This window comes from Magallana gigas, chromosome 2 (genome assembly GCF_963853765.1).
Source record: "Magallana gigas chromosome 2, xbMagGiga1.1, whole genome shotgun sequence".
NCBI classification, from domain to species: Eukaryota; Metazoa; Mollusca; class Bivalvia; order Ostreida; family Ostreidae; genus Magallana; species Magallana gigas.
The window spans coordinates 17,734,991-17,757,239 of record NC_088854.1 but is presented as its reverse complement, the minus strand read 5'-3'; the positions used below and the strand labels follow the sequence as shown (position 1 = coordinate 17,757,239).

Genomic DNA, 22,249 nt, shown 5'->3' with positions numbered 1-22,249 from the left:
TAACTATCTATTAAATGATCTACAACAATAAACATTATGAATGTGAACCAAATTGCCACAAAATTAAAATTTTTACTTCACAAATGCTCTTTCCGTATGAGTTGTTAATAAATACTAGTATATTTTGTTTAAAGTCTTAAAACTAGGTTTTGGTATTTCTTCAATTTGACACACATGAAGTTATATAAGAATAATAAACAAACATCAATCGTCCCTTTTGTTTGATAAAAAAGTTGATAATGATAAACCCCCTTGATCTGAAATGACAGTTCAGCTCACGTTAAAGATAAGTCTACAGCTAAACAGGAGCTTTTATATTGTGCATGAATATTTGGCGTTAAAAGAGAACATTAGAAACATATAAAAGAAACTAATCAACATAGTGGTAGGTTTCTATCGGAAAATGCTTACTCGTAAATATTTAAGCAAAATCAATGCAGAGAAGATATGTATTTCATGTGTCTAAAACTATGTTTTTATACCCTTTCTCTAATACATGTGAATTCATTTTGTATAAGCAAATGAAAGATAATGACCAACCCGTATTTATTTAAGGAATAAGGGATCATTCTTTGAGGATTATGAGGTGATAATTTCGGTCGAGGCGTGATCAAATCCAATAAAGTCCGAAGGGCTTTATGATAGGTTTGATCACGCCCCGAACGAAATTATCACCTCATAATATTCAAAGAATGATTCCATATTACTTTTATTTATATAATTTTCAGCCACACTACGGTAAAATATTTTAATGTATATAAGCAAACCCCGCTTTTATTATTATACGTCATTTGAAGTTATTGGACTGTGTAGAACAAAATCAACACGTAGTGTTATCACAGGAAAAGAGAGTGAAAAATGTAAATATATCCGGATATACATCCAAAAACGATACCTTTTTTCTTACATACACATCAGTTGCAAATTATGACGATAATATTGCTCCATATCTTTCTTTTTTATGATGACATAGAGGCCGCTTTGATGAGCATGACGTAACAAAATATAGTTCAACAATGTTGCAAGTATTTCATTCTCATAATGAATAAATGAGACACTACTTTTGACAAGACAACACTTTTTATCATATTTAAGTGATAATTTTTTTTTGTACAATTGAAAAACGATTAAAGCTAGGCAGAATAGTACCACTTCCGTGAGGTCAGAGTGCGATTTGAAAATTGAAAACAAAGCGATTGAGAGCTGAGTTAGAGTCTACTTAGACATTTTTAGAGGAAGTTCTATCGCAGAATCAGATTCAAGAGCATAATGATTTTCATCGGACATTAAATAGACAAGTTTTTCTAATTTCTTTTACGTACAAAACGGACAGTCTTACAGAGAAGCATAAGGGGTCAAATTTGACCGTGAATGAACTAAACACGAAATGTCGTCGTCTGTGATTGCGTTTGAGAGTTTGATCGACACTTGTTATAAAAGTCAGAAATGAACTATAACTGATTTTAATTAGGCCTTCTTTGTCAAGAGCAATTATAATTTTGAAGAACGTTTTAATATACGAGGTCGATCCATAAACATGATCTTTTGGGAATCTTAAGTCATTATCACTATTCCCTTAATTAATGTTATATAACGTGCGAGTACCCAATATTGCCGAGTATCCATTATTGCCGATTGTTATAAAAACAGCAAGATTTCCGCTATCTATTCGTAGTTTTCAGCTACAAACCAAAATAAATAAATAATAGAAATTTTAAGAAACTATAAGCATACCTGTTAACCTTTCGAAGCTGCTATGTGGGAGAATCTCCCCCTTACCAACTTGGCTTTTGCGTAAACGACGTTTTTTCACGTGAAACACTGTTAAATACCTTATTTTACCATTGTAATTAATGCATTTGCAATCATTTTAAATCTTATTTCTATGAACACCAGTGTGCAATTACAACTTGTGTTGTGTTCAGAAAACTATTAATTTGTTTGCATAGTACACTACAAGAAGTCAATAGTGCCACTTTTTATATTAATTTTTAAGTCTTCTTATTGTTGAGTATTGAACCATCACTGCATGCTGACATCTAGGGTAAACACAGAAAATTTATTTTGCATATTTTGAATATGCATTGAAACCCAGTTAAGAAAATACCAGTAAATAATATTCATTCAAATTATTTTTTGCCTTATATATAGGAAAGATTTTTAATTCACAAAACAACATGTATTTCTCCAGTATCATTTAAAAATGATCTTTGTTGTAATGTCTATAGCATCCCTGTAATTCATAGTACCGGTACTATAAACTTTAAAAACTCTTGTGAAATGCTTTTACACTTTTTTCTCGAGCTTCACTTTTATCGGTAGCTTGTATAAACACTCAGTGTTCCAAACTCACTTTGATTTTTACCTTTTTTTTTTGCTGTCCAGACAGAATTAGTCAAGACTCACTGCACGTGGCTTGGGTGCTTTACCTGTGCACCTGTTAAGTGACACCACTGGCTCTGTATTGTTTTCTTTGGTGTTACAGAGTAACATCAAGATGTTTTAAGCTTTCACTTATTTTTATGCATAACTAAATACGTAACTGATTTTGGTCAAAACCGGAAGTAATCATAAAAAGTAAACTGGACTATAACATGTCATACTATGATCACGGTAGACAGTACTTGGATGGATTTTGATATATTCAAGCTACACAGCAGCTTTTTTTAAAACATGCAGTGTAAATCAGAGGCGTTGCTATTAACTTTCACACACATTATATCTTTTACTGGACACACTAAACTTATATTTAAAAAGCTTTTAATAAATTAACAATGCATGCATTTCTTTAACTTTTAATCATTTGTCCCAAGACATGTGAAGCACATGATCCCCCGTTTGTGTGCACATTAATTCATGCCATTGTATTTTGCTCTGTAACGATTTATGTCAATGGAAAAGTAACTGTTCTCAAAAACTACATGTAACTTACTCATATTCGTGTTTTATTCACATTATTACACGTAAGAAATATGTAATATTTTTTTCAGTTCATCGTGATTAAGAGAGGTGAATATATTTTTGCATAAAGATGTATTTTTTCTATTTCTTTTGGAATTTGAATGTTTTCATTCATTTCTTAAATGACAAGAAATAAATATACGCTCTAAAAGAAATCAGTTTATTAAAAAAAAAATTACAAAATTTCTTCATTTTTATCTTACCAAACAGATGTTAAAAAAAATCAGGTCATATTAACCATCATTCCTTTTTCTCTTGCTTAAATCTATTTGCTGTATTTATTTTTAATAATTTTTAATCAAAAAGTCTCATTTTTGCGCATACGTTGCCGCCATTTACCTGCGGAAAAATATTGCGTTAAACAACGTGCAACAAATTGGGGTTGACCTATAATTTAAAGAAGGATTAGCAACAGTTCTCAAGAGTAAAAAAGAGTAAAATAAGTTTCTTAGTTAGGTTTAAGAAACACGAATCTCAATTTTCGAGCATTAACTCGATAAAGGAGTGTCGAGTAAACATTTGTCCCCAAACAAACAATTTTATATGATATGGCACCAAATTCTATTAGTACAATATGTACAATTGTTAAATATTTTGACCATAAAAGTTATGGAAAAAAGGTTATATATAATTATGTAAACGCTTATGCAATATATGCAATTCTTACCAACTCGACACTAGACTGGAACATCGAAAAAACATCCAATAGTTTTAAAACTCTAGCTCTACAGGAACGTCAGCCTCAACCTATTGTAGTTGGTGATGGTTTAGACAATGATAGTGAATGACAAGTGGGTGAAAAGATATGCAATGATTTTAGAGGTTTACTGTTGTTGTATTATAACTATTCTTAATCATTACTGAAAGAGCAAAAATATGGAAATTTGTCAGATCAGGTTCGGATAGGCAGTTGCTAAAGATGTCTAATCTTTAAAAAAACCGGTGGTTTTAAGTATAGTACATGTACAATCTATGGTATTGGAGTTCGATATTGAAATTTCTCAAATGATGCTTTCGATCAAATTGGTTGAATAACCTGATGTGTACTCATTAGACAAAGAACTATATACATGTATGATATAAGCCACCATAATTCGCCATTTGTTAAAGTATTTTTGGTACAATAAAATGTTATGTAATAGTTTAGAAGACTTGATGTAAAATATATTTTTACCTATTTATTTAATTTATTGCACTCACTGGCAGTACATGTATATGACATCACAAGTGGCGCTATTTTTACAATTCAATCAAAATCAGTCGAAAATTGACATTTTTCTTATCTTTTTATAAATGGGAAATATAGAGCCTGAACAAGGAACACTTTGTCACTTATTAGCTTGGCTAGATACATCTTTATTAAAACATTTTGTTTTTAAGCATGCGCTCCTTGGTGGCACGAGGCAGTTTTTTTTATACAATTCATTGTAGCCAGGGGATGCGTGTCTTCAGTACTCTGTTACATAGAATTTCCTCAGTTCCCATTCTGCACAAATACCTTTAATTCACTCTTTATAAGGCCAATCACCTATTGTTGAAGAAAATTACTAGTCAAATCCTGTAAAATTCTTTACATAGTGGTTTTTATGAGATTTTAACCCTTTTATATTTTGCTAATATTCATGATTTTACAGCTTTTTAGACCCATGTCCCATGCACCTTCTTTTCGTGTTATTTTGAAGAGACTCTAAAGATGTCAGATCCCTTTCAAATTTGCACCTGAGAATTCCCAATCAACTGTCACCAAATCCCTAAAACCCTGTCCCCAAGCTCCCAATATTTCTTTAGCTATTGAGGATTTATCTCCCTTACTCAGACTAAAGAAAATAGCACAGATGAAACACATTTGGAGCCTCACACCATGCATGACCTGAAGCCAATTTTTATCCTTAAAACAACAAGATACAAAATCATCTTGGTACCAAATCAGAGCATATACATTTTTCTTTACATCAAAATAAAAATATTCCATTAGAGTCACTTCATTATGCAATCATTGCATAACAAAGAAGAAATTTACCCCTATTGTTCACACATTTCATAACTATATTGTGAATTATCAGGTCAAAAATGAAATCTGTATCTGGTAAATTTATATATCAGGTAAAGCCTGTTTACTTGTCTACACACTGCCATACTCACTTTTATCTAAAAGCAGCATGGCAACACAGGACAGCCCAAATGATATCAGCATGTAATGGGGCTCAGATCTGCTCTGACAACCATAAATCTTGCTTTGATGATAAGAAATGTAAAAGAAACAACTGGGATGCAACTTCATTCTGTGATTTATGTAACATTCTATTTGTAGAGCAAAAGTAGCCATGAAATTTCAATTGGACATACTTAATTATACCCCTCATCAGGCCATCCCTATAGAATTTGAAAAGAATTACTGATCAATGATGATTGACACATGTTAGATAATTTACAGCAAGAGCAATAAGCATATACATGAAGTAATTCAATAAGGCAATGTATTTCTGATGCATATTTACACTGTACAAGAGAAATCACATAAGTGAATACCATTTCACATTACTAAAAAAAGAATCATACCAACCCCCATAGTTGTGGATATGGGTGGGGCATCTTTATTGTACCCATATATGTTACATGATATGATTTCATTCAAATTTTGATTTTCATTACTTAGAATAGGACAGGTGTGCTGAGGTTACCATATATAAAATATTAATATCTCCTTCTAAACATTTTAACAATGACTAATGTTTCAATATCTTAGGTCATTCAAACATAAATATCAGTATTTGTATTTTGTAAATAAGGAACTGATTTTTTGGCTATAATGCATCAAAACATTTTCTGGTAAACTGAAATTCATCAGTTTTTAAGGATGATAACCATGAAAAGCTCCTAGATTCAATCATGATGTTATTATATACACTTGACTCATAATGGCCTTCTCAACTAAATGCATGAAACCTCTTTTCTACACAAAATATGCATCTGTGTGATCTTGTAAATGGTGTTAAAGCATGTTTTTGCCTTAAACTATTACAAATGGATAATTCAGTGTAAAATAAACATAAACATAGCACATATTTGCCCAAATCCCTTAATTCCTTGAATCATGACTATGTAGGAAATGAAATTAAATATCATATAAGGTGGGGCACCTGTAAAGTGCGAAACGAAATCGAAACGAAACGAAACGAAACGAAACCAATCGAAACGAAACGAAATTAACTGAAACTAAACGAAATCAAACGAAACCAAACCAAAAATCGAAACGAAACGAAACGGAATTTAAACAAAACTAATATCAATTTTGACTACATAAAAGTAAAAATAAATTCATTGAAATAAATTTTTGAACCATAAAATATAACTACCTGTATGTTTCAGATTGCCGCTGTAAGTTTTTAAGCCGATTATCCGAAATTTGCAAAAAATTATATAATTATGTAAATAAGTAATGTACATTCCTCTACCTTTTAATGTTTCTAATTTGTTTTATTAAATGATATTCAGACGTTTAGAGAGAGAGAGAGAGAGAGAGAGAGAGAGAGAGAGAGAGAGAGGCCTTAAAACTAGCAAAGTATATACGCAAGTTCGGGAGAGAGAGAAAGAAAGAGAGAGATAGAGATATGATGATGATACTGAAGGGGACATTCTAACAACAATTTCCTTTCTATCGATTTGAAAAATTGTAAAAATGAAACGATCGAATACAATGTGATTAAGAGCATACTGGTTGGTTACAAGTTTCTAACATATAATAAGAATTGTTGTAGTATGTATAGCATGAATTTGGACGTCGTAATTTGACAAAATTAACGTGCAAGATAAAGAGGGTTTTTTTTTTACCTGTGTTTTACCTTAAATCAAACATTATCCCCTCTTTCTCTCCCTTTCACACGCACGCACAATGTATTTGAATCATTTTTACAATATTTCATATCGATATAAAAAATCGTGTAGTTGGATTATCTCCGTAAATAATGTAAACGCACTATAACTAGGGTGTACAATATTTGGCGGAATATAATTTATCAACAAGTAGGATGGATTTTATTTAGCGCATTTCTGAATTTACCTTTTTATCTACTTATATATTTTACAGTATAATCATCTTTATATTGCACGTTAATTTTGTTAAATTACGACGTCCAAATTCATGCTATACATATTAAAACAATTCTTATTATATGTTCAAAACTGGTAACCAACCAGTATGCTCTCAATCACATTGTATTCGATCGTTTCATTTAAACAATATTTCAAATCGATAGAAAGAGAATTGGTGTTAGAATTTCCCCATTCAGTATCACCATCATCATCATCATATCTCTATCTCTCTCTTTCTTTCTTTCTTTCTCTCTCTCCCAAATTTGCGTATATACTTTGCTATGTGATGTCGCTGATAATTTTAAGGCATTTCTCTCTCTCTCTCTCTCTCTCTCTCTCTCTCAAAACGTCTGAATATCATTTTTATCATTTAATGAAACAGATTAGAAACATTAAAAGGTGGAGGAATGTACATCACTTATTTACATAATTATATAATTTTTGCAAATTTCAGATAATCGGCTTAAAAATTTACAGCGGCAATCTGAAACATACAGGTAGTTATATTTTATGGTTCAAAAATTTATTTCAATGAATTTATTTTCACTTTTATGTAGTCAAAATTGATATTAGTTTTGTTTAAATTCCGTTTCGTTTCGTTTCGATTTTTGGTTTCCTTTCGTTTGATTTCGTTTCGTTTCATTTCGTTTCGATTGGTTTCGTTTCGTTTCGTTCGATTTCGTTTCGTTTCGTTTCGTTTCGATTTCGTTTCGCACTTTACAGGCGCCCTATAAGGTGAGCAGAAATCAAAGAAATTAAAGTTTTTGTCAAAATAATCCTTTGATAGACTGTTCATGTTCTTCTTCGCAATGTTTTGCACTTGTCGCTTAATTCTGAGACTTGCACATAAACTCAAAATTGGTCATTCGATGAAAAACAAGTCGCTGCGTGCTCTTACGACAAAGTCTGAGGGCATCATATATGACTGCGACAACTGATCTGCACACTTTTACAGCATCTAGAACACATAAACCAATATTCTAAGCTCCAGTGACCTCATATCATCAATTTTTAAAGGTTTTTATTATTATATATTAAAAATTACATGTTTTCCACACCAAAAATCATCATTTTTCATATTTTTTTTCATTACAAAATTTAAAAGCATTTTTCAATCTTCAGACTACAGAAACTAATTTCTGTTAACAAGATTTGACATAAAATACTGAAAACTGGCATCTTCATGCATTTTTTCAATTTGACACAAGGTATCACACCGGTAATTGTTTTCACTACACACATTGTAGCACTATAGAGGGGAAAAAATTCTTAAAAATCAGTTTGTATTTTTTATGACAAAATAATCGGAGGAAATGTTATTTGTTACCTATCTCATCAGCTAACACCATAAAAAGTGCAAGCGATACTGCATTTTCTCAAAATATCTAGCTCCAAACAGGTCTACCCTCAAAACCACGTGTTTTCCATTTGTATGTAAACAGACTGCAAACTCCCCAGGAAGCTGCTGCATGTGCCCTGAAAGAAGTAGTCCCTGTGAAAAAAGATCATCACCTAACAAAATACATGAAATATCCTACTCAGTGGTACAACAATTTTTAAAACTGAGTAAAGGAAAATGTAAAAATGCAGTCAAGGAAAAAAAAAATTCTGAAGTATATATGGAACTACAATTGAGTTCATTTTGATTGGCCGATTACCGGTGTGATACCTTTAACTTGCAATTTCACTGTGTAAAGTCAACACAACAGTCATAGCCGCAGGTTTCGCATTTTACTTCTGTTTCTCATGTACCTAACCTATGAAGCCTACATATTGCATATCAATTTCAATAAAAGACACCCCTCTAACTAATGATAATCATTAAATAATATATAAATTTAATAAATTATAAATATATAAATTTAATAAATACTTTATTCGAAACTGGTACTTGCTACCTATGTTTCCTGAAAGAAAAACTGCTTGAAACCAAGCTGTTTTATGCTAAAAATGGCGGGAAAGGGTTGTCTTCACGATGTCATATTTCTAAGTTGTGGGAAGTTGAATCAAAATGAACATTATGTAAAAACATCACATATATATCTGTACAAAGAAAACAAATGATGATGTTCATTTTAGGGGGCCATTTTAGGCCCATATCATATATAGTCCCTTAGATACGGACTGTTTATTATTTCCTAACTCATTACGTAATGTAAAAATGATAAAATCTCTGTTTGCCGACATTGATGTGGTTGGAAAAGAAAACAAAGTTGTGTCATAAAACTAATTTTTATGGCCTTGACATTTTAGTGATATGTAGCAGAAAAAGAAAATATTTACTGAAAATAGAGGACCGCAAAAAGAAAGCTGCCAATGCGACTCAGTCGCATTTATTTATAAATACAAAAAGCTTCATTGATACTATTCGTTTTTAATAAAACAGTATTGTCTAAAATGTATCATTTTAAGGCAAGACTACAATTGCAATGAGTTCAACAGCAAGTGAGACCAACTACGTTATATATTAAGGACACAGGCTACAAAGACAAAAAGAGTGAGAAAATTATGATTTTATCTAACATCATATTCTTTATCTGGTGGTGCACAATATCACTTCTAGACACAATGTTGCCTCGTATTTCTCAACGGTGCTAACATCTGCTAATTGCAATAGAGGCTATTTTCCATGAATTAAGAGTGGAAGGTTGTTCATAAAACCAATCCCACAAATCACTTGAACTTTGAAATGAATGTCTGTACGCTTAGAAATATATATTGCTGTTCTATATGGTATGCCATCGTACAGGTAACAGGTTTTCAATATATATACTAAAAATGTTATATAAATAGCTAGTATTCAGCTTAAGGTCGAGTCTGTTAACATCAAAGACTCATATTTATCTGTGCATTTTTTTTTATGAAAAAGATAAAGGTTTCAATTTCTAAATACTAAGTGTGGTTATTTTAAGTACCTATCGATCCTATCGCATTATCTTACAACACCCGCTTTCATTGTACATAATTCGCATATTATATAGACCCAATATATATTGTAAGATTCAATGCGTTCACACCGTACAACGGTAGCTCTGAAATGTGCTGGTTTCGTCTTGAGCTTTTTGTGGCAACAGTTTACAGACCATATCGTGTCGCTTCCGCTCATGCGCCAATTGTGAAAGGAGCTCTAGTGTAAAAGCTACTTCATGCTTACATGAGACACATTTCAATAAAATAAACCAATTTTTTCTGGGTTTTTTTTATTTTAACAATTCTATGGGAGAATAATAATAAATGAACATAATTCGAGAACATGTTGTAGCACCACAGCAATGGCCAATATCACATGACAACATGAGACATTATGTGATATAGATATTACGAAAAGTATGGATTTGCAATTCCTAAAAGCGTATGAAACAAGTAACTTTTCAAGTATATCTTATCAAGCTATATGTTGACCTTTGATCACATGACACTTTGTTTTATCCTTGCAATTTGTAACAGTAAGTTATAATAAATTTTTATCTTACCTTAATATCATGTTTTTATCGATTTGACTTTTCAAATGTTACCCATGCAAGTATACAATAACCATAGCTATGTAAGTTTTATGTTCATTATGTATTTGCTTCCCTGTGATTTTTAAAGCACTAAAAGCGTTATTTTTATTAGGATTTCATATCTATTTGAATTTGTATAAACACAACGTATACTAGTACTTGACTTTGGAAGAATATAATGAGTATTAAATTAATACGTTTCAATGAACTAAATGAACACAAATTTCATATGTAAATCAAATAAGTAGTGAGAATACAAGTAAACGAGTTGTGGTAGCACATACAAGTATCGTAACCCAGGCACGTTTTGTCTCCAGTGATGCTTACCGATACCGTTTTCAACGGACTTTGAATGATGAGAGTATTGGCAGTACGATATGTCGTTTTAAAGAGCAATTTTTCTTTTAGCTAATTTATTTTGATATCATGCTCCTTTAAGAATAACCTTCCATATCACGTGAAATACATTTGAACTGCACTAACATAAATTCCTTAACACAAAGAAAATTCAATAACAATCGTACTTAAAATGGGTTCCGAAATTCCAGAGAATATATTATAGAAAATGTATCACAGTAAACGACGTGAACTAAAACAACTACAGATGCCAGAACAAATTTGTATAAAAAAAATCTCATTTAAAATGTATTTACCTCTGGGTACGGAAAGGTTATGAGTTTTGTTTTTTTTTTAATTTAGGAATCGTTCATCTATTGAATAATAATTTAACAAGGTTTTAAACTTTTCTAAACATTAATCTTGAATTTGGACAATTTCTGTAAATATATATTAAAAAAATCTTTATAGAATGCTTTGCATGACATGGGGAATTTTTTTGTCTCATATTATCTCTCTTTTACCACATCATTATTTGGGCTAATTAAAAACAAGGCAAAGCAGTTAGTAGAAGCAAAATATCACGGAATGAAATATACTAGTGGCAATACATGGAAACTGAAACCGATAACTCTTGCAATGATAGTTAAACATTGCAAGATTACACGAAACAAGCACAATACATGCATAAACAGCTACAATTTTTCTTACGATCTTAAAAATTGTGCATCGCTCTTGTAAGTACACGACACATTGTAAAACGTTCGTACTAATGTTCGTGTGTTGCATTACAATAATTTGGGTTGTATTTGGTCGTGTCTGAATAGTGTGCATGTCATCTATTTCGAGGAGATTTGATGCGACAACTTTTTTGATATTTTGATTTGCATATATAGTAATGTTTTTACTACATATTACAGTGAAACTTTCCATCCTGTACAGCAACAAACATGTTTAAAAAAATGTCCACTTGAAAAATCTTTACTTGCGTGATGGAAGCTCATCAAAAATTTTTATCATGGTGAAACTTAACGTACTTAAAATAATGTTTTAAAATTGTGTTAAGTAAGAAGAGATTTTATCAAGTGATATATTTGATTTAAAAACCGATAAATTGACCCACCGTCATTGAGAACAGGAAAGGGACAACAAAATATACAATCCAATGTATATAATGCGTTATCGACCATATTATATGTAATGCGCTTAAAAGATCTTCATTGCAACCAAAATGAAAATAATATCTTTGTCAGTAAATCATGACTTTTGTATACAGAAACAGCAAAAAATATACATATTATCAAATATACATGTATTACCAGTATGCAAATTAAAATTACTTTCTCCATGATCTGCCGAAAAATCATTTATTCAATATTACCAAAATAAAGTTTTATCTTCTCAAACTCATAGCATTTGAATTAAAAGATTTAAACTTTGACGGTTATCTATACGATTTTAAAAGACGGTTTATAGAAATAGACTACAGTGACAACAAGAGGACCGACGGTGTCAATCTACATAAAGGTTTGTATATTTATATTTTCAAGCATTAATAGTGAAAAGATCAAATCACTATGAAGTATTTTTGATTATTTTTTTTAAAATTAAGTCTTGTTTCTTGCTATCAAATACAGTTTTGAAATTAAAGATTTGATTTTTGCACAAAATTGTATTGTTGTGCAATATCTGAAAAAGTCTTAAATATTTAAATATTGGAGATGCTTAAAATGAGAGAGAGAGAGAGAGAGAGAGAGAGAGAGAGAGAGAGAGAGAGAGAGAGAGAGAGAGAGAGAGAGAGAGAGAGAGAGAGAGAGAGTTCTAAATCGATTGATGAAGTATAAAGATGTGAAAAGGTATTTATTTTAGACAAATTGTTCAATCGATCAGAGTTTTTCTTGTATATCATACATATAGTATTATTGTTGAGATTATGAGCAGACTGTCATAAGAAACAGTCATTACTGCAAGCCCCGCCTAAACGAGATAACATCAAATAATCAAAGTACTGGAGTACTGACGGGAGTTGATTTGTTCGATTATTATTTATCTTGAAATCAACGATACATGTATGTTATTTTGCTTGGCAAGTAGTTTTTAATCTCTATTTGAATTACGCACATTTCTATAATATGGATTTTCGGACTTTTCCGACAAGAATTTCGAGAAAACCTCGTATGAATCATGCTGTGTAATATTTAAAAATAGAATTGATTTCATCAAACTATGTATCTGTATTCGAAATATTTCAAAAAGTGCATGGATCCAACCAATAATGAACTCTAGTTTCGTTCAACAAGATGCTCGGCTGTCTCCGTTAATCTCCAACAATTAAGAGATACCAGATCACGTGATAGCTTGAAGATGCGACCTCTAAGACAGCCGATGGTTGAACGAAACTATAATGAACTCTGCCGTAGGAATACACACGACTGCAAAAAACTTCTAAATTGTTCGTACTATTTAAAATCTGACTATTTCTTAGGTATTTATATATACGTTTCCTTAAAAAAATGCTTCAGCGTCCATTACATCGAATTTATCGATAATTTTCAAGAACTAACTCATGTCAGCGGTGATGATTTGTGCTTAGGTCCAAACACTGTTTCAGTTTCGGGTTGCCAGAGTAACTGCATAGGAAAGTTGATTAAAATCAACTCCCAAAAACAATTATTTTATTCGAAACACAATGCAGCGAGTTCATGTAACCATGCTTTTAATATATAATTTTGGTATTGTTAATGATTGTTAAGATAACAATGAAAGAAACCATTACACCGTGTAATGCATTGTCGCTAGACTTGTATTTTTTCTTCAATTATTTTCAAAAGCCATTAAAACTACCTTTTTTTTCTTAAACGTGTACTCGTTATACGTTGCAGTGTATGTACATATTAGAAAAGGTTAGAAAAGATAAAGGAAAAACAGACAAACAGAAATTGATTTTTTTCATCTCAATACAATAAGTTCTTAATATCTAAAAAAAAAACAATCGATATTCAATGGTTAGATTATCAACCTGAAAATGAACCTTTTTCATATACGTGTGATTTATCTTTAAGACGTCTGACATTTATTGACAAAATGTCTGAACTTGTTTTATATACTTAAATGATTTTCAGTCATAATTTATGGACAATACAATTTATTCGAACGAAACTTTGTCGTTTATCTTACCGGGAATTCTTTTGTTACATTGAATGACATGCTTCTTCATATAAGTAATCCACCGGATTTTAAAAGCATTTTCTTCTTGCGGAAGGTTTAATTTGCCACCGTAAAATTCACGAATTTATTAAATTGATCTTTTTGACGTCTTAATACAGGTATTTACATACAACAATTTTTTCTCTACAGTCTCTTACTTGCAACCAAAAAGGATTTGTTACTTTCTGTTAAAGAGATCTCAAAAATCGTATGAAATAATCAAAAGCCTTCTTTGAACTACGAAATTATGTTTCCAGAAATATTTTTTCCATCTATAAAATACAGTTACTTAAATAAAAGTGAAATTATTCATAGAACCAAATAGATAAAAAAAAAAATCAGATGTCCATAAAATAAATAAAAACCTTCTTTAAACTACGATATTATGTTTCCAAAAAAATATTTTATCCATCCATAAATAGATAAAATAAAATCAGATGTCCATAATACCCCCCCCCCCCCCACGAAATGTAGTGGGTATAAAAAGGGGACATATTGACGAAGTTCTTTTTTTTGGTCATATTGATTGCAACTTCGCTGATAAGTGTATTTTGTTTTTAACAAAAACAAAATCAGGAAAAAAGTGCCGGAAAAATTAAACCTGGAGAAAAGAAAAGAATATCTGAGTATCTCCCAACAGAAAAACTTTATTTAGAAAAACTGTAACATTCTGTATTGTTTTCAAAAGTATAAATTAATTTAACTTGCCCGGCGATCAATGTTTCAAAAACATATTTCAAAAGTAAATTATGATACGAACACAACTAAAAAAAACATTTTCAAGGGAAAAATAACAACTTTTTCAAAATTATTCAATTTCTACTAGACCTTGAAAGACTCCAGCGGAATGGAATTGAAAGAAAAAGAGCCTTTTCATTGTTATTGAAGGACTACATATGTAAAATACGTGAATAGGTATAGATATCTTTCAAAAGATTTACTTTTAGCAATATTTTAAATCCTATTTACTGTCAGTTTTATGTAGTCTTTTCTACCTAGCAAGAAACTAGAACATTTGTTGCATTAAGGACAATAGTGGGACAAACTACTTTACTGTTTTTAATATAAATATCACTCAATCTTAAATTGAAATTTATCAAAATTGGTTTAATTTATAGTATGTATTAAAAATAAATAAATTCAGGTCACATGCTTTCAGTTATTTATGTGCCCGACACACTCGAAATGAGAAATGTCTTATGTTTTCCAAATGAATTTATTGTGAACAAGTTTGAATTTTAAAAACTGGGAAATCTGGCGCTGTTGGCTGTATATAGCAGAAAAAGTAAATAAAAATAGGTTATATTCTTGCTTGCTTTATTTTCTCTTTCAATTGTATTCCATAGCAACGCAAGGGCAGGGGGTACTAGAGCGTGGCATTGATCTGGGCCAGCGGCCTCTCTATGAAACACTATTTCATTTAATATTGAGACTATAGGAAAGAGCAAACGTTAAGTTGGTTTCGTCAAACAATATTTAAAAACTAAAAGGTACAAAATTAAAAAAAAAAAATGACGCAAAATGACAGAGATTAAAGCTTTGTTTTTTATCTGGTCTGCTTGGGATGTATAAAGCAAGTAAATCCGTGATTTTGTTTATCTGTATTTTAAGTGAAATCCTGATAGCATTTATGAAAACAAATATCCTAAATATAAAAAGTTTTAATAATACTTTTACTAACATTTGCTTCTGTATCAATTGTTCCTAAATTCGGATTGAATTCTTTGATGTTTGTATTTAAGATATCCGAGGATGATGTAACATAATTGTAAGTTTTCATTGATCAGGTGCCTTTTAGTGGGTTTTTTTCATAGATAGAAAGGTGTTATGTTTTAACAACTTTAATTAGCTTTAATTAGCTTTACACCATGACTGCTATCTTTGTCATCATTTAATACAAACTCTTTTTCACGAGCATGAAAAAACCAATGATTCTACATGCCTATATTTAATTTGACGATTTAATATTTGCAATCGAATATCAACTTGGCTCTTCATTAATTAATAAATTGAGAAAAAAATATTCTTTTGCATGTATATCAAAAGATTTTTAAAAATATTCATTGTAAAAATTAAATTATTAGGCTCGGCAAAAATGTGTGATGTGCAACAATAAACTATATAATGTCGAGAGTAATGGTTTTATAAATTGGGCCTGAAAACAAATAATAATAAAACTTATAAATTGAGTATTGTTGTGGTATTTTATGTACATATACCAAATTATAACAGTATATATTGCTCGTTGGAGAGAAAACAATTACGGATAGTCTTCATTAAAATACACTAGAAAGATGATGTCACCGGACGTCATGGAGCAATGAGAATTGATAATAGTATGGATTCAACGCGGAAAAAGCACAGAAGAAAACTGTGAAAATGCATGATTATATAAATAAAGTGTCAAAAGTTAGTGGCATATTTGTGTATAAATGTAAAACATTTTTGTGGGTGGTGGATATAGTTTAGGCGCAAAAAGGTCAAATCAAATTGACCATAACTCAGAGGGATGAACACTGACTTCCCATTATCTTTGTATTTTTCAAAATATGTTTTATGTAAAGATTTCAATGATATACTTCTCAAGAAATTCTTGACACAAGAACATTTAGGAATGGGATTCCTTTAAATGAATTTTGGGTTGTAAAAATTTTCGGAAATAGGTCACTGTAGCATTTCAGGGATGGGCTGTGGCAAAAAAAGGTGTGACCGGAAGTATTTGATAAAGCATCACCCGTTTGATAGGGCAACGGTTTATCACACGGGTAGTATACACCAAACTCATAAGATGTATATTGTAGAGGGGCAGTCTAGGGCTTAGTAACGTAGATATTTCGGAGTTCGGAAAGATAAAAGAATAACAAAATTCTAAATTTCAGTGTTTAAAAAATCAGATTCTTTTTTCTGTGAAAATTACAGTCATGTAATTAATAAAATATTTTAAATTTCAAAACATCTTTCTTCTTCTACGAATGATGCGCAATTGATAGAAGAGTAATTGGAAAAGTCGAATTATTCATACAAAAATAGTGCACAACGCCATCAATTCTGATTTCAGAGTCCCCCCCCCCCCCATTTTTCGATTAAATAAATGTAATCTTTGGTTTAAAATTGAATGAATTAATTGTATTCATTTAACTAACGAAAAATATTAACATCAATGAAATGTTTGTCAGCATAAATATAATAGTGATCGGGGCTGAAGTCGCTAGGAGAGTTAGTCATGTTCTTCATGGTATACTGAAGGAAGATTGTATTAATACGCGCTAGATTTAGTGATTTTGTTTTCTGTGTTATATGGGTATAGTCCACTAATGCATTTTCCATAGGCGGTAATGTTAACGTTATGGTTCATAGCTCCGGCCCTAATTTTCGTTCAGCAACGAGGGACCTCTTGTATGAAAGCTCATCAAATTGTCTCTTTCCTGTTAAAATTTCGTGGTTTGAAGTCAGATTCGTTTTCCGGCAAAATGCGTCTGTATTGAAAAACTCTGAAAATGAAAGTAAAAGTAGGGAATTTCTCAGTTTTGGAAAGGGTGTACATCAAACAATTTCAATTCTTTTCTTCAAATGATAATTCAATTTTGACACTTGTTTTAAAAATTGCAAATCCTCTTTTCTGACATGTGTCAAGCATTTTGATTTAAAATGTCCCAATAAATGTATATACACTCTGCAAGTATAGGGACTATTTTGCTTAAAGGCGTTTCTTTCTTGTCCTACCGATTCTAAAAATAGTTAGAGGGATATACCCAATATAAAACAGTCATTGTGGTTATTTACAATTCTTAGCTTATATATTCACTCTAGACACTATAAAGAACCATGATTCCAAATTTGGAAAAATTCAATACATAACTATGGATTTTGCAGCATTGATACACATGCATGAAATTTGAAGAAACAGTCCAGTCATAATTTACCTAAACAACATATAGCTCATTGGCACTCGATGCTCTTCAAATTGCATAAATTGAGGAAACTTTAATCTCAAGGATTAAAATACATGTAAAACATAAACATTCAATATTTTACCAAATTTATTTTGTTCATATTCTTATGAAAAAGCTCAATTATGTCTGATTTTATAAAATTGTTGTCGTAAAAATCATGAGTTTTTCTTAAGTTACAAAAAAGAATTGTTTTCAAACACCACGAAAAAGGTAAAAAAGAAAAGTATAGGAATTTCCCTATCCATCAAGGTATTACATGTAGGTATTGGTTTATAAATAATAAAGTTATATGAATCTATAATGTGAGGCCCTCAATTCAGTTTTTGCTCCATTTTGATGCTAGCTTGAGATTACCTCACCTATGACGTCATAATGACGTCATAGTGATGATTTGTTTTTACTCATATAAGTGTAATATTTGCTGAACTTTTATTTAAGCCTAATTTCGGAACAAATGCACCATGACTTAAGGTCAAGATCTAGTAAATGAAAGGTGCCTACAGGTTTATGAAATTCAAGATATAAACTCTTTTAATGATGCTTCATAACAATATCTTTGTTTCATAGGGTGTACCGGGGCTTAATTTTTTGGTAAACACAATAAAAAATCACGTTTTAAACAGTCATTTTATATGAAATATGAAGGATAAAAGTAACTAATATTAGAGTTTTGTAAATTTTTGACTAATGAAATATGTCTAGAATGCCTACAATCTCTCCAAAAATGGCTATCAACAAGCTCTTGACCTCCTCTTTAAAATGATGTCACATAGAATATAGGTATCGGGATTACTTTTCCCGTGATTAAATATATAATGACAAAATATCGTTTTATTTTCTACATAATTCCTTTAAAGCCGTAAAATATGGGAAAAGATTCATTAAATCAATTATGACGTCATAATGGTCTAGCAACAAAGAGACAGTCTGGAATCATTTAGTAGATCTTGACCTTAACTCATTAAATATATGTCATAGGGAAAAGAAACTTGCTAATAAGGATTTTTTCTTTTACTCTTGTATATTGTTACCATGGTAACAAATTTAACAAAAATTATCAAGACATATCCTGTGGAAGAGAGTCTACATTTAACTAAAGTTCAAAATCCAGAAGAACAAGAAATACCCACAAAGTCTGTGAAATATGTATAATCAATGTAAAGTTTCCCAGTATCTATACTATTCTAAATTATCTGCATGTAAAATACTGGCCATGCAGGGTATATAGTTTTTATAGGTTCCTTCTTTTAAACTTGGACGAGTGAAGATACAAAAATAAATTTTACTTACATCAAGTGTGGCTCATTGTTGTGTTTTATTCTTTGAAGAAGACTACCATTTCAATTTACATGTTATCTAAAATGAAATGTATTGAATTAAATTCTACATTATCCAACACTATTCCCAACATTTGCAATTCCATATCAAAAGCAGCCATATGTTGAGAGAGAGAAAGAGAGAGAGAGAGAGAGAGAGAGAGAGAGAGAGAGACAGACAGACAGACACAGAGAGAGACAGACAGACAGACAGAGAGACAGACAGAGAGACACAGAGAGAATTAGAGAGAGGGGGAAAGATACAGAAAGAGAGAACAGATAGGCAACAATAACTACATCTTCATGCACAACACATCTATACAGCCTAAAGACCAACACCCCCCCCCCCCCAATAACATTCAATATCAACCCCCACCCCAACATATTGATCTATTTTTTCAATAGAATGAATAAATAAATACTAGTAAATATCTACTTAAAATGATTACTGATAATTTCATTCAATTTTGATTATGATAAACAAAGATAGATTTTGTGGATTAAGTACTAACCAACATGGTAGGCTTCTACATGTTAAAGAGTGCATACCTACATCTTTAGTACATAGTCATGTCACATGCATGACAAAATAATTTACTCCAATTTAATGCAAATCTATCATCATAAATATAGAATTGGAACCTACCGGACACTAATACAATTCCATTACAATGCAAACTAATCTTAGATAGCTGGACACTGCTAGAATGAAGTATTTTTCCTCACCGGAAACTTTCTGCTTTTCTACTTTCACTTTTGCTCGCTTGAAATGATCGCACTTAAAACCCGAAGTGATATTTGGTCTCAAAATTTATAAAAATGTCTTCTAAACTCATATATAATTAGAAACACACCTACATTTTCATTTTTTTTTTTATTTAAAAACTCAAAATAAATTACATTCAAGTTAAAATCACAATTTCTTTAATTTAAATTGGTTTTTTGAAAATCCCGGGGGGATGGGGGGGTTAAGATGGATATTTTTTGGAAAATATGCTATTAAATGATTAAACTTGTTGAACTTGTTGGAAATTTAGTTTATTCACATAAATGAGAAGACGTACAAAAGAAAAATGCACGTTTATCGTAATAATTGCAAATAAACAAGAAATATGCCTTACCAGCATGGAGCTCAATATGGGTATAGTCCACTAATGCATTTTCCATAGGCGGTAATGTTAACGTTATGGTTCATAGCTCCGGCCCTAATTTTCGTTCAGCAACGAGGGACCTCTTGTATGAAAGCTCATCAAATTGTCTCTTTCCTGTTAAAATTTCGTGGTTTGAAGTCAGATTCGTTTTCCGGCAAAATGCGTCTGTATTGAAAAACTCTGAAAATGAAAGTAAAAGTAGGGAATTTCTCAGTTTTGGAAAGGGTGTACATCAAACAATTTCAATTCTTTTCTTCAAATGATAATTCAATTTTGACACTTGTTTTAAAAATTGCAAATCCTCTTTTCTGACATGTGTCAAGCATTTTGATTTAAAATGTCCCAATAAATGTATATACACTCTGCAAGTATAGGGACTATTTTGCTTAAAGGCGTTTCTTTCTTGTCCTACCGATTCTAAAAATAGTTAGAGGGATATACCCATATGTATATATCATTCAAATCATTCAATGCAATTTAATAGGGGAATGAAATGTAAATACATGGTCAAAGTGATTTTGAGTTCCGGGAGTCAGATGTATCAATTATGTACACGTGACTCTATCGATCATTTTTGGGGAGGGTGTAGGGGTTTCTGGATCCTACAATGTTTGCAACTTTCGCAAAGGGTTATGTAAATTTTCCTGCAATGATCGCTACCTTCATAACCCGCATGAATCATCAAAGAAAGCATTTTATTGTTTATATTAACATCTTTCTTTAACTAATTAATAAACTGATTATGAAAAGTTAGTAAAATTCATTAAATTACTGTTAATGTACATAAGTACGTTAGCTAAAAGAAACAGCCAAATCGTCTCCTGTGAGACTTTGAGTCTGGAATCATCATGATTATTTTGTGCAGTCCGTGAGTTTACTTAGGTCGCTGTAGATTCAGACCAATCGATAAACAGGGCGTGTCAATTTCAGTCCTGTCACTTTCAGCCGCTGTAGATTTCGACCAATCGATAAATGGGGCGTGTAAATTTCAATTTGGCTTTTTCTATAGAGCTATGAATTGACTATATTTTTCCGTAAGAAAAAGAGGAAATTATACATAGTAGATGTAAATATATTTGGGTAAAATTCCGGTTTATATGCTTACTCGATATCTATAACTATGAAAATGGTTTCAATCATAACCAGGCACTGTTTTCTTCAACAATGAGAACTGTTTTATGATACAGAAACGTTTGTTTTTCCTTGCATAAAGCGTGATCATATTCTTTCATGTAAGCAGCAAATAAAAAGAAGGGGGCAGTAATGCCTGCCTCCTACTTTTTAGTTGAATTTTTTTTTTAGATATATCTATATACTGAAATTGAAACACTGGTACAACCCATCTACGGACAATTTTCAGAAAATTGATTATTTTTTTTCATTACCGCTAGCTGATATATAAGACATTAAATGCCCCCTTCCCCCAGATAGTGATATAAAGCTTCCTTTTCCATGCTACCCCCCCCCCCCCCAATAGAACTTGTTAATTGAATGATGGTGTCTGAACTTCATTATACTCATTACTGGTAACCTCTCTTTTGATAGGTTGATCCTATCATCAGATTTCGTGTCATAACTTAAATCACTCCAATAATTTTCATTATTCAAATTTTAAAAATATATGAAAGAGAAAAACACACTCAGGTTCGCGAAGAACACTATGTTATCACTAATTTGATTATTCATACCTTATGAGATAATTCATTAAGGTTGATTTAACCATTTTGTAT

At 31.2% G+C, this 22,249-nt stretch overlaps 1 long non-coding RNA gene across 1 annotated transcript; it reads right to left on the bottom strand.

Annotated features, from left to right (window-relative positions):
• Positions 1–17,393: 17,393 nt before the first annotated feature.
• Positions 17,394–20,877, bottom strand: LOC136272180 (uncharacterized). Its single transcript, XR_010710126.1, has 3 exons — positions 20,490–20,877; positions 19,343–19,408; positions 17,394–17,590 (listed from the first exon to the last, which is right to left on the bottom strand). It is a non-coding gene; the product is annotated as an uncharacterized lncRNA (long non-coding RNA).
• Positions 20,878–22,249: the final 1,372 nt, after the last annotated feature.